This window comes from Dendropsophus ebraccatus, chromosome 11 (genome assembly GCF_027789765.1).
Source record: "Dendropsophus ebraccatus isolate aDenEbr1 chromosome 11, aDenEbr1.pat, whole genome shotgun sequence".
Classification (NCBI taxonomy): domain Eukaryota; kingdom Metazoa; phylum Chordata; class Amphibia; order Anura; family Hylidae; genus Dendropsophus; species Dendropsophus ebraccatus.
Genome location: NC_091464.1, coordinates 82,201,881 through 82,216,085, shown reverse-complemented (window position 1 = coordinate 82,216,085; position 14,205 = coordinate 82,201,881).

The following is a 14,205-nucleotide window of genomic DNA, read 5'->3' as shown; positions in this document are numbered from 1 at the left end:
CTCCCCGGTGTACAACTACTGTAATTACACCACAGGCCCTGTAGGGGCCGCTCACAGGGCCACACAGTGACCGCAAGTAGGCGTGGTTTAATCAAAGTGGGTGTGGCCTGATATAAGTGGCGCAATACAGAGTAAAGCCCTTCTCCAGGGGCGGGACAAGAACCTGTCATTGCCTCTCACCTTCACGTATAATGGATGGTGAAAAAAAAAATTGTGGGGTAAAAAAAAAAAAAAAAAAAAATATTTTTTGTAGTCAATTTTTCCTGAGTTTACTTTTATTTTATTATGTAAAACTTTAGATAGTTTGGACATTTCTTCAACTTCGACTGAATTTTTGCATAAAATATGCTGCGAAACCAGAAAGAAATTGTACGTGTGATGAAATTGAACAAAAGAGCATTTTCTTCTTTTAATTTTGGGGGTATTTGTTTTTACGCTGTTCGCCCTGGGGTAAAACTGACTTGTTATATATGTTACTGATAAATACTAGCGTGCCAAGTAAACATGTGCTGTAGTACTACAAGTGCCACAATAGGCCTCTTTATCAGTAATTGCACGCTGTAATGGATAAAAGTGAATTATAAGTAAATACTAAAAGTAACCTATGCTGTAATAGTAGAAATGCAATAATCAAACCCTTTTATAGTAAGACGCTAGATAGCACTGTGGAATAGATGAAAGTACCTGTATGAGTCGTGCAATAAAAAGCTTCATAGGTGAAGTAGTCCTCCAATGTTGGTGGTAATGGCAGGCCGAGATCCGGTAACTTGTCGTGGCTCCAAGGTCCAATTATGTGCAATATCTTTCCCAGGCTGTTTGGGTAGGGGTGCCCCGGCCGGTGATTTGCATATAGTGATATTGGACAATTTAGCTGATATGCATATAGTGTGCCGTGCAATGAAACCGCAGCATGAAGACAGAATGATAGAATTAGATGGAGGATACCAAAAAGGAGTAAGGTTTTATTACCAGGAGAGGCATGAAGGATGGAACCCCTCTCTATACCCTCCACCCTGCCAAAGGCAAAGTGACTGTACCACCAGGCCCAGGCTGAAGCACTGGAGGGGGCCGACCCACCCTTAGTGGGAGGAAACCCCGCCCCTCTATGATAGGGTTCCATTGATTCTAATGTAGACACGTCATGGAGGGGCTGGGGTTTCTTCCCACTAAGGGTGGGTCGGCCCGCCTCCAGTGCTTCAGCCTGGGCCTTGTGGTACAGTCACCTTAAAATGCGTTGGTTTTTGATCCTCTACGGGGACCAGTAAAGGTAGAGAGTGACGTCTCTCGGTTCCATCAACCTGCCAGTTGGGTACATGCTCACATCAGTTTCTTTTTTGGAGGGATTAGCCACCGGCCGGGGCACCCCTACCCAAACAGCCTGGGAAAGATATTACACATAATTGGACCTTGGAGCCACGACAAGTTACCGGATCTGCCATTACCACCAACATTGGAGGACTACTACACCTATGAAGCTTTTTATTGCACGACTCATACAGGTACTTTCATCTATTCCACAGTGATATCTAGCGTGCTACTATAAAAGTTTGATTATTGCATTTTTAGTATTACAGCATAGGTTATTCACGCCTGGCACTTTTAGTATTTATTTACTTTTATCCATTTCACAGTGACCTACAGCGTGCAATTACTGATAAAGAGGCCTATTGTGGCACTTGTAGTACTACAGCACATGTTTACTTGCACTTGGCACTTTAGTATTTTAGTAACTTTATTTATTTGGGGAGAGAAGTGGGTGACTCTCAGCCTGACAGCTGCAAGACTATCATAGCGCTGGTGTTTGTGAACTTCTCTTTTGTGGGGGCTCCCACACAGTTGGTTCATTGCGATTTAAAGTGACTGTACCACCAGGCCCAGGCTGAAGCACTGGAGGCGGGCCGACCCACCCTAAGTGGGCAGAAACCCCAGCCCCTCCATGACGTGACTCCATTAGAATCAATAGAACCCTATCATAGAGGGGCGGGGGTTTCCTCCCACTAAGGGTGGGTCGGCCGCCTCCAGTGCTTCAGCCTGGGCCTGGTAGTACAGTCACTTTAATGTTATATATGTTCCTCAAGTTAGTACGATTACAACGATATGTAACTTGTATAACTTTCATTTAATTTGATAACTTTTAAAAAATTAAAACCTTTAAAAAATATATATGTTCCTTAAAATCGCTCCCTTCCCAGGCTTATAGCGCTTTTATCCTTTAGTCTATGGGGCTGTGTCAGGTGTCATTTTTTTGTACCATGATCTTTACTTTCTATCGGTACCTTGGTTGCGTATATGCGACTTTTCATTGTTTTTTATTACAATTTTTCAATTTTTGATGCGACCAAAAATGCGCAATTTTGCACTTTGGATTTTTTTGCGCTTATGCCGTTTACCGTGTGAGATTGGGAATGTGATTAATTAATAGTTTGGGTGATTACGCACGCAGCGATACCAAACATGTTTATTTATTTATTTATAAAATGGGGAAAGGGGGTGATTCAGACTTTTATTAGGGGAGGGGAATTTTTTATAATTTTTTTTTTAACACACTAATGCTGCATTTACACGTTCCTTATGGAATACGGAATGCCTGTAAGGGACTCTTCCCCCACCCGGGCAGCATCTGTAATTAAATACCAATAAAGAAACAACTGAACCTCTAACATATTACAACATATAGATTTTATTGTTAAAATTACAATACAATGACAAAATAATGGATAAATACACAATGAACCATGGCTGACAAAATGTTAAAAACGACAAACATACAGTGAGGGGGCTGCTGCAGATGGACACAAGTAAATAAATAAATAGATGGTAGACTAAAGTGCTAGATACAGTACAAGGAGAGCTATGAGTAGATGATTTTGTAGTAAACAAGCCAAAAAAGTGCTATAAAAAATCCATAGATCTCAACTGGTGTAAAACTACTAGAGTGTCATACCATAAATGATGGAAGTCAAAGTGTCCGCCGGCGGCCCCCACCCCAACGCACGTTTCGGCGTAGCCTTTTTCAAATCTCTGCCACCAGTTACTTTGATAGAACGTTTTTAGTGAACTATCCCTTTAAGTATACAGATTAGTAGCTGCATACACCATGACACCACTGCCTGATCATATATAACATCCTTCTATCTCTTCCACCCATCACACACTGCAGTCTGTTCCCTGCATCCAGCACCCCTGTCATTTGCACTCTACACATCCATGTCCTAGAGAGAACTGCAGATCCCCCCACCCCCTGACTGCAGCACACAGGGGGGCACCCCCAACCAGTCACACAGAAGAAAAACAGCATTGTATCTCTGCAAGGACATGTGGGGGCGCAGGTCGTCGTCATGGTAAAGACTACAGCTCCCAAAATAAGGCTTGTTTTCTGCGCAGCCAAGAGGATCTTGGGAGATGTAGTTCTCTAACGACCAACGTTGCAGCCTATCACAGCCGCGGGAAACTACACTTCCCAGCATGCTGCGGGCGGAGGCGATAGAAGAAGGGAGGCGGCTTCGGATGCGTGTCTGGCTCCCTCTAGTGTTCGTATGTGAGTATTACACTTGGTACCTGTCAACTGCAGAAGCGAACGGGGCTGAGAGGAGGTAAGAGCAGCAATTGGTGGGTGCTGGAGTGAATGAAGCTGTGGTTATTATGGGGCACTTAGAAAGAGTGGGGGGCAAAGCTTTTCATTGCATATATTTATGTCCTGGGATTATAACCTCTGTCATAGTGTGTGTGTCCTGCACAGCATGCATGCATCTACAGTGTCAATGTGAAGGATCCTCAGGCTGCAAACCCCAGTCCTTCCTTGCTGTGTATGAGCCTATTGATCTGTCCTCCCCAGCATGTGCTGTACTGGATGAGGACACACTTGTTCTGCTGCTAAGGAGACTCTGCAGTGCATTGCTAACCTCTCAGCTCTGCTATACATATACATAGGATCATACTGTGTCTGCTACATCAGGTTACATTTTGCTATTGTAATCTATCTATCTATCTATCTATCTATCATGCATATGGACCTAGCCATAATATTACCCGGATGCAGCTTTAGCACTTTCTGCCAGTAATGCAAAATAATTGGAAAAAAAATGCTGCAACAAGGTACAAATGGAGATTGCATTATATGCAAAAAAGTTCTATTTTGCCCTATAAGATGCCAGGGATGGATTTAGTGCTCTGTATGAGATGATTTATTCCAGCTTATTCACTTGTACCTAGAATTGTATTGAAATTTAAAGGGAATCTGTGAGCTGTATGGCATGCTGAGCGCTGAAGACATGGGGAGATAAAGCAAATGGTACCTGCCTCTAAGCCGATGGCTGTTTGCAAAGTTATAAAATCATGGATTCATTCAAAGGTCATAGTGGCTGAGCTGCAGCATGCAGGCATGTATCTCCCCATGGGGTGGTCTATAATTTGTGGCACTTCCTATCAGCTGGTGAGGTGCAAGATCAGGGAGATCTGGAATGCCAGGACCGGATTTGACTGACCCGGCATTTCCAGTCTCCTGACAGTACTTGTGGAAATGGAACGTCTTCTTGCTCCCTTGTTCTCCCTTCTGGTTTCGGAAAACAGCCAGAAGTGGTGCAGATGTGCAGAGGAAGGGCACTGGCTTGGATGGAGTTAAATATGTTACAACCTGTGCTTGGAATGAAAACATGATTTTATAACTTTGCAAAGGGTGCCTTTACACAGAGAAATGTATCTGACAGATCTTTGAAGCCAAAGCCAGGAACAGAGTGTGAACAGGGACAATGTCATAAAGGAAAGACTGAGATTTCTCCCCTTTTGAAATCCATTCCTGGCTTTGGCTTCAATAATCTGTTAGATATGTGTGTGTGTTAATGCGGCATAAGAGGCAGTGGGATTAGTTTGATCTCTCTATCGGCTATCCAAGGGGACATTCACATGTCCCCAAATTAGCTGACCTTACGGACAGGATGGAAACTATCATGACGGAAACTCTCCGAAACGCCGCTGCTCTGTCACTACAATGTATGTCACATGGTACAACAATATGGGGCAAAAGTTATTTGCGCTCATATTCTGCCCCTTTGTGCAGTGTCTTTTCTTTGAGATCTGGACTGCCTGCCTCCCAATGTTACTATAAGGGTAAATTCACACGGGCGCCTCGCACAAGAAATCCGCAGCTAATCTGCAGCTAATCCGCAATACACATATTATTCTTATTATTATTAATACGTGTATTGCGGATTAGGTGCGGATTAGCTGCGGATTTCTTATGCGAGACGCCTGTGTGAATTTACCCTTAGGAATCTTCCCATCTCAACTGCTATAGTTATGCTTGTAGGGGTTGTATATAGTAGGAAAAGTTGTCCTGCAGCAGCAACTGCTCAGGAAATGCCTGGTCCTGGCTTCTTAGATTCAGGGCAACAGATGATCACCCCGACGGCCACATTTCAAAAGGGATTGTCTCGAATAAAGAGGAAGGTTAGGCAAATCTAACCTTCTGATGTGTCCCTATTGCACAGGGTGCCGAGGATGAAGGTAGGTGTCTTACCTTCCTATTTGGTGCTGTTCTGGTTCAGTTAGTAGTTTGGTCCACGGTCCGGTACAGGACCATGGAGCACACGAGTAACAGCACAGGAATGGCACAGAGTAGGAAGTTAAGACACCTACCTTTATCCTCGGCACCCTGTGCAATAGGGACACATCAGAAGGTTAGATTTGTCTAACCTACTGATAGTTCCTCTTTAAAGCAATCTCTAGGATTATAGAACACCGGGGCAGATTTACTAATCCAAGTGTACCAGAATGCTGCCTCTATTTGGGCCAAAAAGTAGAAAAGGGGCATAGCATGAAACACAACACCAGCCATGCCAGTATAATGGTGCAGGATTATGGCATAAAGTAGGGCATCTAATAGGTGGTAGCAGGTTAGACAACAACTTATTAAAGCAAGAACAAGTTTTTTGACTTTCAAAAGTTGCAACTCTTAGGGTGCCTTCATACCTACCAGATCCGTAGCGGATTTCATGCTGCAAATTCACAGCGAAATCCGCTGCGGATCCAGTGGCATTCACACCTAACGGATCCAGTGCCATTCACGCCCAGCCCAACATTACCTGCTCGGCGACGCGGCTGCATGTCAAGGCTCCCGGCTCCGGTCCCGCTCAGCCAATCAGTGCTGCCGTGCACTGATTGGCTGAGTGGGACCGGAGCTGGAAGCCTCATATGCAGCCACTTCACCGAGCAGGTAATGTATGCTCTCAGCAGCAAGCCGCAGGGCTGTGGGCAGCGGGGGTTAACTCACATACTCACAGCAGGATGTCAATACGGCTGCGAGTATGTGCTCTAATAGGCATGAATGGCACTGGATCCGTAGCGGATATCCCTGCGAATCCGCAACGTGAAATCCACTGTGGATCCGGTAGATGTGAAGGCACCCTTACACTACATTCTTTAAATTTGGGCAGGACAGGGTGGATACTAGAAGAAACTGCAGCCCATAGCAGGCATAGATTCCTGTTTGTGGCACTCAGCCAGTCACTGCTACAAAGGAGGATGAACACATCTATTAAAGGGAATCTTTCAGCTGCAATCCAGGTTCCAAACTGCATAGACTGTTAGTGCGGAAGGCCGGGCAGCCGTTTGCCAGGGTAGCTTGTGCAGTGCTGTGGCAGCTCGGTGCGTCACTTGGGCACTGCGGGAAACCCACCCCTGGACAAACGGGCACTGCGTCCGAGATTTCGGATAACCAAAGTGTAACCTGGTGTGTAGGTGCAGTAAGAATAGACCACGGTCCAATAGCTTAACCAGAATAATGTCTTCGGTGCAATACCATGCAAGTACTTTGGCAACTGTAGGGGCAGGTAAGAGGTAGTAGAGATAGTTTGTAGACAAGAAAAGTGGAGTAGAGGAGCATCTTGAGGGCCCTTTCTAATGTAGCAGTGCACTCTGCTGGGATAGTGTAGTGAAAAACAGAGGAAGAGGATACTTGTACTCATTTATAGATAACTTTGATCTGACCACCTTATGCCCTATAGTGTCGGGATACCCATCCCATTAGGGTAGTACAAGGTCTCAGGTCCCTGCTCTGGGTTGAGCAGACTTCCCAGGCAGGGGCGTAGCTAATGTCTCCTGGGCCCTGGTGCGAGAGGCCAACTTGGGCCCCCCCCCCCCTCCTTTCACGACCAAGTGATGCTATTGTTGTGTGTGTTTGTGTATATATATATATATATATATTACACACACAGTGGTGCCTTGGATTATGAGCATAATTCGTTCCAGGACCGTGCTTGTAATCCAAATCCACTCTTAAACCAAAGCAAATTTTCCTATAAGAAATCATGTAAATGCAGACAATTGGTTCCGCACCCCAAATATATTTATTATTCTGTACTGTACAGTAATGGAGAGGATGGGAAACACAAGGGCTGACAGAGACTGCAGGGAGCATGAAGGAATGAGCAGGGCAGATGTGGGCACATACATGCAGCACTCTCTGTCCGGGGAGAGAGGGGTTACAGCTATGGAGAGATTACCCCCCCCCAGTCCTGTCCCCTGATGTAAGCCCCAGCCTGAAGGGGATCTGCTATGATTTGGAAGGTGTTTAGAGTACAGTGCTGTAGACCCCGCTATGCAGGCCATGCCCCTTCTCCACTCGCGCTCCCACCCAATACAGGAAGTTCTTAAACCAAAGCAATGTTCTTAAACCAAGTCACAATTTTGAAAAACTGTGAGCTCTTAAACCAAAACGCTCTTAAACGAAGTTACTCTTAAACCAAGGTACCACTGTATGTATATATATATATATATATATATATATATATATATATATATATATATATACACACACACACACACACACACACACACACACACACACACACACCAAGACAGATATTACCTATTACCGCCATACTGTTACCGACCAAATCCTGTATACTGAGACCAATATTACCAGTAATACCAGTATATAGGGAGGAAACATTACCGCCACACCACAACCACTACCATCACCACCATATTGTTACTGACCAAATCCAGTACACTAAATCACCTCATCCAGTCATATAGAGGTGGCCCCAGCTCTACACAGGCTCTATACACCATATATATTACTGTGCAGTTATATCAGGTGACTCACAGGAGACGTCTTTTCTGATCGGAGTTCTTTCCTTTTCATCATCTTCTCCATCCGTCCTAGGCCGTTATGAGAACTTCTCCGAGCCACGAATCCACAGAATCTGCCAGACAGACATATTAGTCTCCTCACTCTGACACCATCTCCATCTCTCTACACATCTGTACTGTCCCCTTTACACCCTCATTTAGTGGGTAGCCCTGACTCTGTGACCTCCTAATAATATATGCCCCCCTCTGTGTATTCCCTCTCCCCCTATGTTGCCCCCCCAAATAGATGGCCCCCTCTACCCCCTCCCTTATAGATGGCCCCCTCTACCCCCTCCCTTATAGATGGCCCCCTCTACCCCCTCCCTTATAGATGGCCCCCTCTCTCCTCACCCTCCCTTATGGATGGTCCCCTCTCCCCCCACCCTCCCTTATAGATGGCCCCCTCTCCCCCCCCCTCCCTTATAGATGGTCCCCTTCCCCCCCCCTCCCTTATAGATGGTCCCCTTCCCCCCCCCCTCCTTTATAGATGGTCCCCTTCCCCCCCCCCTCCCTTATAGATGGTCCCCTTCCCCCCCCTCCCTTATAGATGGTCCCCTTCCCCCCCTCCCTTATAGATGGTCCCCTTCCCCCCCACCCTTATAGATGGTCCCCTTTCCCCCCCCTTTATAGATGGTCCCCTTCCCCCCCTTCATAGATGGTCCCCTTCCTCCCTCCCTTATAGATGGTCCCCTTCCCCCCCCCCACCCTCATAGATGCCCCCCTCTTTCCCCCCACCCTCATAGATGGCCCCTCTTTCCCCCCACCCTCATAGATTGCTCCTCTTTCCCCCCACCCTCATAGATGGCCCCCTCCTTCCCCCCACCCTCATAGATGGCCCCCCTCTTTCCCCCCACCCTCATAAATGGCCCCCTCTTCCCCCCACCCTCATAGATGGCCCCCTCCTTCCCCCCACCCTCATAGATGGCCCCCCTCTTTCCCCCCACCCTCATAAATGGCCCCCTCTTCCCCCCACCCTCATAAATGGCCCCTCCTTCCCCCCCACCCTCATAGATGGCCCCCTCCTTCCCCCCACCCTCATAGATGGCCCCCCTCTTTCCCCCCACCCTCATAAATGGCCCCCTCTTCCCCCCACCCTCATAAATGGCCCCCTCTTCCCCCCACCCTCATAGATGCCCCCCTCCTTCCCCCCCACCCTCATAGATGCCCCCCTCCTTCCCCCCCACCCTCATAGATGGCCCCCTCTTTCCCCCCACCCTCATAGATGGCCCCCTCTTTCCCCCCACCCTCATAGATGGCCCCCTCCTTTCCCCCCACCCTCATAGATGGCCCCCTCTTTCCCCCCACCCTCATAGATGGCCCCCTCTTTCCCCCCACCCTCATAGATGGCCCCCTCTTTCCCCCCACCCTCATAGATGGCCCCCTCCTTTCCCCCCACCCTCATAGATGGCCCCCTCCTTTCCCCCCACCCTCATAGATGGCCCCCTCCTTTCCCCCCACCCTCATAGATGGCCCCCTCCTTTCCCCCCACCCTCATAGATGGCCCCCTCCTTTCCCCCCACCCTCATAGATGGCCCCCTCCTTTCCCCCCACCCTCATAGATGGCCCCCTCCTTTCCCCCCACCCTCATAGATGGCCCCCTCCTTTCCCCCCACCCTCATAGATGGCCCCCTCCTTTCCCCCCACCCGTACAGGCTGATAAAAAAAACAAAACTTAACTCACCTGACATCGCGCTCCCACGTTGATTCTCACTCCTCCTGGTCTGTCCCCGGCTGCTGCGCGGCTGCCGGGGGTGTCGCGTCTTATCCCCGGCAGCGCGCGCATCCCAGAACTCCCTGCGCGCCGGAACCGGAAGTCAGGGCCCAAGGCGCGCAGGGAGTTCTGGGATGCGCGCGCTGCCGGGGGTAAGACGCGACACCCCCGGCAGCCGCGCAGCAGCCGGGGGAAGACGGAGCCCGACTCTTGTGACCGCAAGCAAAACAATGCTTGCGGTCACAAGAGTGATTGATTGGGGGGCCCCGCGGGCCCCCCTTGTGGCGGGCCCGGTCGCGGCGGCGACCCCCGCGACCACGGTGGCTACGCCACTGTTCCCAGGATTTCCCTGAATAGCCGTGCATTGCAGTAGGATACGTAGGCGTTATCTGCAGCTGTGTCCTACTGGGGTCACTTTCCAACTCAGTTATGCTGCCTTGTGTCATGTAAATAGTATCTTTGGCATGGACAAGGTGATCCTCAGAGGATGTCCTTCCTCCTGAGGGGTCTACCACTGCATGCTAGTGGTGAGTAACTTGCATAAAAGAAAGAATCTGTTTCTGTGTCCCTAACAAGGGTCTTGATCTGAGCCTGGCCCTAGCTTCACTGCAGCAGGAACTGTTTGTTTGTATGTTTTTCTCTCTCTCCTCTGATTCCAGTAAAAAAAAAAAAACCTCTCCCACCAGTAACTAACCTTCTTTTTAACCGTCCCCAAACCACCATCACCACATTAGAGGTCCTCATGCCGTGTCCGATTCGGTGGTCGGCCTTTCTCCCGTGGCTGGTATCTTGAAGGAAAAATTACTTTTATTGCTGCAGTGCGGCAGAGAGTCAATCTGGTGCAGCCTAGAGCATCCATGCCCTAGGCCTGCGGCACCTCTCTCCCTGCCTCTCTTCACTTTCAGCACGCCCCTGGGCTGGATGGAGGCAGAGCAAGAGGCGCTGTAGGCCTAGGGCATGGATGCTCTAGGCCACGCCAGATTGACTGCCCACCCTGGCTCAGCAATAAAAGTAATTTTTACAAAATTCGGGCACTCGGAAAAAAGGCCGACCCCTAAACCGGAAAAGGCGCAAGGACCTCTTTAACGCGGTACCGATGGTTTGGAGGCAGCTACATGGCAGTACAGATATTCTTAAAAGAATAGGAATTTACTGCCATTAAAGGCCTAGTCTATACAAATAGGAAAAAAAGAAAAAAACATACGTAAAAGGGCTTTGAACCATTTTGTTACATTTGCCTCCATGTTTAGTCTGACGTCTGAATGTAGGCCGTTTGTGGAACTCGATTGTTTAATACAATAGGTAACACCGCTTCACTGAGCCACACGTGTGGAACACAAGCAAGGATTACCTGTTAAACGCGCAGCATGCCGTGACAATAACATGTTGCAGTTACACATTTCCCTAAGCCTGTTCTTGTAGGCTGGGAAGCTGCGGCAGAGGTATTTTATCTGCGTGATCCCAAACACAGCTGAGAACGGAGCAATTTATACCAGCGAACAATCCTCCCACTCCTTCACTATAATCAGATTTCTTTCCTAGCTGAAACACATTTGTTCCTGTATAAGTGAATGTTGCTGTGGACCTCTTATAATCCATTTTAGCTGTTGCGTCATATACTCTCGATTACACATCAGAAACGGTCATTGAAGCAAATAATTCAATTACTATATTAATGTTCCCTTAAGGAAGGCATGGGGAACCTTTGGGCCTCTGGCTGTTGCAAAACTACAATTTCAGGCATGGGAAGGAGGGAGAGCCGTAGATGCTCATCCCTGCACAATCTTGGGACTTCTCAGTGATGAAGAGTCAAAGAGGAGTTGTGGCTCAGTGTCTGTGCTGCACTCCTGCACACCTCACCACTCCTTCCTCCTCCCTCTTCTTCATGAATAATCTCTGCTGCTCGGCCTCCTGCTCGCTCAGCTGTCAGTCAGTGTCTCTGAGTCTTGATTTCAGACATTAACTGCCTACAGAGGACTGATCTACAATCAGTCTAACTCTGTTTGAGATGTGGACTAGGGGTAAATTGCCCATCTAGAGACCGCTAGCAGTGTTTTCCCTATGATTTCTCTGATTTTTTTTATTTTTAAGGCCATCTTCACTCAGTGTATTTTTTAGGACAAGGAAAGCCGTTGTTTGCGATTAAAACAACAGCCGTTCTTGTCTTAAAATAATGCACTGTATTGAACAACGGCCATTGTTCGGTACGGCCACGAAAATGATTGACAATGTCAATAATTTTCGCTAGAGAGGGAAAAACGACCATACCGCTCTGTTCTTACAATGAACAGTGCCGTTCTGACGGCATAGAGTTCAATGGTTATTTGGATTGCAGGCACACCCAAATGTGTCCACAATAAAAAATAAAATAAAATGATGCGTGTCAGACAGTGGCTGTTGTTTAAACATAGTGTGAACATAGCCTTTGCACTTTAAAAAATGATGAGAAAAAAAATAAAAATATTTTATTTCTATCAGGGTAAACTTGAGAAAGGCCACCTTATATTTGGCGGCCGAAAAGCGTTGTTGCATTTTAATAAAACTCCTTTTTATGAGATAACCACTTCAATCTGTGGCCGACTGGACACCAGCGCCCTATACAAGCTGGGATTCACATGGTCCTAAAGCCTGCCGTGGCCGGCATATTATATTTCTATCAGGGGAATCAGACCCAGGAAAAAAATTGTTATTGGTCTCTAAACAGGTGATTAACCTCTAGACCACAGTTCTGGATAGAAAACTCAACGATTTCTGATCGCAGATCAATCCTCTGTAGGATTTTGAGGGCGGTTTGAGGGCCTCACATACACTTCCTCCTTGACACTAGGATTCATAGCACCCATACAGTTTTTTGCTATGGGGCCCAATTAATCCTAGTTACGCCCCTGCGTCAACCAATCAATGAGTGTTTTCTGGTTTGTTGGCTGATCATTGGGTCTATTACACAGGGTGATATGAACCTGCTCATTCCATGTAATAGGGTCCTTAGGATAGCCCTTACAGAAGCTTTAATAGTGACTATGCTTGTGCCATTGTCACATAACTATATATATGTGTAGCAGTCCCATTAAATAATATATAAAAGGAAATGGCCCAAACTTATGCTGCGTTTACACGTAACGATTATTGGCCCGATCGTACGATTAGCGATGTCGGATTTACGATTTTTTTTTTTATAACGATCAGCGTTTAGACGGTACGATATATCGTACGAAAATTCGCACTGCGATCGTTTTGCGATAGTTTAAGCCTATCTCACACGTTGGTTAAATCGGCGAACGACTGTTCACACGGAACGATTTGCGAATTTTTTGCGTACGATGAACGACGATTTGCTGACCTGATGAAAGATCACGATGTAAGATTTATCGTGCGTCGTTCGATCGTTCGCTGCGTTTACACGTACGATTATCGTTCCAATTTGACCGTTATCGTGCAAATTCGCACGATAATCGTTACGTGTAAACGCAGCATTAGTCAATAGTTGACTTAATGCAGACCCCTTAACTAAACGGCCTCTTACCTTTTGTGTCCTGGCCGGGGTGTAACTACTGCTGTAGCATCCATCTCAGCTGCTACTGGGCCCGCCACATCAGTGGGCCACGTGGCCCACTCCTGCAATACACTGGGCTCCCTGAGCTGTCATCCTTTGTAGCACACAGTGGCCACGCAGGCCTCCTGGGTGCTACAAATGTCCCTTTAAGTGCAAGTGCTGGTCATTAAATGATATGACTACACTTGACGGATTTGTGGTCACTCGGGAGGGGGACCCAATTGAATATTTGCTATGGGGCTCAACCATTTGTTTTGACCCTAATATAAAGAAAAATTCATGTTTTATCTCTTTGGCGCTATTGTTATTTTTAATGTATGAACCTGTATGAGATGTTTACTGTGGCTTACATGTAAGACCGTGACTACGTCCAAATCTCCCAGAAGCTTAGATTTTCAGACTGATTCGTGAAGTGATTGTTTTTCTTGCAATTTGGCCTCAGAAGACCTTCAACGCATGGCTTATAAGATCATGGCCCGAGGGACTGACGGGGTTATACTGTGTGTATCGTCTTGCTATAAGCCTAACAACATTATTAGAGATGCAGAATTCAGATACCTCATCCCCCTCCGTAAGACCCGCACGGCCAGGAATGTTAAATCCAGAGGAGGTTTATTATGTTGTACTTTATGTTACTCTTTTTGTGTAATGTAGTTAGTGTTGTACAGCTAGACATTGGCGGTAAGCTCTGCTCCATGTGACTGGATAACAAGCTGATGTATACAAAGATATTACAAGGATATGGAGGGGACTGGAGGAGGGATGGAAGCAATATACTAGACATACTGCTCTCTAAGGGGAATGAAGCTCT